General features: G+C 35.4%; 1 pseudogene; it reads right to left on the bottom strand.

Moving 5' to 3' along the window:
• Positions 1-2,944: 2,944 nt before the first annotated feature.
• The window catches only part of LOC110462025, a 13,122-nt pseudogene continuing 12,819 nt past the window's right edge, over positions 2,945-3,247 (bottom strand).

The raw sequence follows: 3,247 nt of genomic DNA, 5'->3' as shown, positions 1-3,247 counted from the left end.
ATTAATTCGTCCCTATTCATTCCAGGTAAAATTGTGAAGAATCTGGATTGGCAACGTACAATTTCCACTAGTCTGACAACCAGACCTACCAGTATTTGCCATAATATATATATATATATTATAGGGTGGGTTTGTAGAATTTTCAAAATGTACCTGTAGGTTAAAACTCTTAATATAAAAAAAGCATTCAAGGTGGGACATATCAAATGAAAAATGGTTCAGAAAGTACTGACTGAGTATGTACAATGAGACAATACAGACATGTGGTCGCTGGATAACTAATACTTGTCTGTACAAACTTATACTTAACAAGCAAATCCTGCCGTTGTGATACAAACCTTTCAAATTTCAGTTTTTATCTTGTAATGTATGACCTGTAATAAGAATCGCTGACAAGTGTATAGAAAATAACAATTAATCCCAACAAAATCTAATTATGTGATTTACTTTCATTGAGAGTATATCTAGGAGTCACAAAAGTGGAACCTTGCAAATGTATTTTCTATTTTTCTATCCTTATTCAATTGTGTTTTGGAAGACCAGTTTAAACATTTTCATCCATATTCAGTGAACGATTTTACTTCCTTTTGTCATGACTTGTGGAAAGTTGTTATGAAGAAAAAACTTTCCTGTAATTGAAATATGACAGGATGTCGGTTATCATTTGGTTTATAACAAGAGGCCCATGGGCCTAAACGGTCACCTGAGTCTACAGTATTTATTTTTGTTGTTGAAATATGTACCAATTTGAGTAAAAAATAGTATAATGTTAACTTAACTTTGTCAGGACCATGAGCTGATCATTCCTAGACCAATTTTAAGTGAGATCGGCCTATTAGAACTTAGTAGCAAAATAGCGGCCATGGCAGCCAAATTGTATTTCTGATTGACCCGAAAAATAACAACACTTTGTCAGGACCATGATTCGATCATTCCTACAAAGTTTCAGTTCAATCGGCCAAGTAGATCTTTACTTTAAGTTTGAAATAGTTTTCCAAAATGGCAGCTGTGGTGGCCATATTGGATTTCTGATCGACCTGAAAAATAACAACACTTTGTCAGGACCATGAGTCAATCATTCCTACAAAGTTTCAGTTCAATCGGCCTAGCAGAACTTGACTTTAAGTTTGAAATATGTTTTCAAAATGGTGGCCGTGGCGGCCATATTGGATTTATGATTGACCTGAAAAATAACAACACTTTGTCAGGACCATGAGTCGATCATTCCTACAAACTTTAAGTTCAATCGGTCCAGCAGAACTTGACTTTAAGTTTGAAATAGGTTTTCAAAATGGCGGCCGTGGTGGCCATATTGGATTTCTGATCGACCCAAAAAATAACAACACTTTGTCAGGACCATGAGGCGATCATTCCTACCAACTTTCAGTTCAATCGGTCCAGCAGAACTTGACTTTAAGTTTGAAATAGGTTTTCAAAATGGTGGCCGTGGCGGCCATATTGGATTTCTGATCGACCCGAAAAATAACAACACTTTGTCAGGACCATGAGGCGATCATTCCTACCAACTTTCAGTTCAATCGGTCCAGCAGAACTTGACTTTAAGTTTGAAATAGGTTTTCAAAATGGCGGCCGTGGCGGCCATATTGGATTTCTGATCGACCCGAAAAATAACAACACTTTGTCAGGACCATGAGGCGATCATTCCTACCAACTTTCAGTTCAATCGGCCCAGCAGAACTTGACTTTAAGTTTGAAATGTAAAATGTTAACGGACGACGGACGACGGACGACGGACGACGGACGACGACGGACGAAAACGGATAGCAATAGGTCACTTGAGCTAAAGCTCAGGTGACCTAAAAATTCTTATGTCGAAGTAGACATTTCTATCCAATCATTATCAAATGTGGGTTATTCAAATGGTTCGTGGTCCGTCATCGGACAGTGCGTCCGAATTCCTTTCTTAAGCAATTGCTGTCAATATTACTGTGGAAATAGACGAACATATATTTCTCGGATCCCATCGAAAGGTTTCCTTTGATCTAATGTTGTCCCACTGTGTAGCCATATCATGATTTGAAGAGTTGAATAGTGGTGACGCTATTAATCAAGAGGTTGTCGACACATCAGCTGTTTTGTATTTGATCAGTTTCATACGAAGGTTTCTCTTCTTCCGTGGTTCTGCATATTTCATTTTGAGGATGATGGGAGAACAGTCATCGGCCGATAGAAAGCATAGTTGATAATATACAAATTTCATATTGATATCATTACTAAACGCGTTTCTCAACTTACATTGATCCATTTTCATTGTTTTTACATTAATTATTGTACTAACGCTTGAGTCTAACAACAAGCTCACTATGAAAGATAAAGCTGTATATATATACACACACATAATTGAAAGCGGTGTGCAAATGACCTTTCGTTTTACCTTTTGTTTTTCGATCATGGCTGCCTAGGCTCAGCTTGCTCGAAATTTAGGTATTGACCGATTTATCTCAAATTTTGTTTTGTATATGTATAATGGTACTGCGTACAAAACTTTTGATTCTGCTTTCTTATTGGACAATATGGCTACGATTTCTCGCCTTTGATTGGTCAAAATATAGATATTGACTGATCTCTCTTAATTTTGCTGTGCAGTTATATGGCATACCAAACACGACTGCATGCTCTATCATTTCATGGTCTCTAATTCTATAAAATATGTTATGCAGGCGTATATAAGCGTCATTTGCAGATTACGGGTAATGTTGTAGACTGTTTTAAATATCCACATAACAATCAGTAATTTTTCCTTATTTTTTAGTTATGTTGTTGAATATGCTCTTTTATATCGGGTGCTAGAAATCTTCATCATTTTCAGGTAAATGTAACTATAGTAATTCAATGAAGATATGTAATGACATTCGCGCTTGCCTTAATTGCACATCGATATTGCTTTTAATGAAAATATATCATCAAATATATGTTTATCAGTCTACAAACTTTGGACCTCGTCATTCTTTCCAATGGTAACACATATGTAGAAATACATCAGGAAGTATTCAACTGTAAGCAGAAACATTGTTTTTATTATTATTGAAGACACTCTATTGAAGGTTATATCTTAAAGTTTTGTAATTCCTGCAAATTGCATGATTTTCTAAATTTTGTTCACCAATTACAAAATTGGAAATAACAATTAAATGTTTGTGATTATATTTCTGTCTTGAGTTTTTGTCAAAATCTTACCAATTCCACAACTATTTTTTAATATGTTACAAATATTGCAAATGAAAAT

The sequence above is a fragment of the Mizuhopecten yessoensis genome, unplaced genomic scaffold (assembly GCF_002113885.1).
Source record: "Mizuhopecten yessoensis strain PY_sf001 unplaced genomic scaffold, ASM211388v2 scaffold10727, whole genome shotgun sequence".
Classification (NCBI taxonomy): domain Eukaryota; kingdom Metazoa; phylum Mollusca; class Bivalvia; order Pectinida; family Pectinidae; genus Mizuhopecten; species Mizuhopecten yessoensis.
The sequence above is the reverse complement of the archived record's forward strand: the minus strand, read 5'-3'. Positions and strand labels throughout refer to the sequence as shown.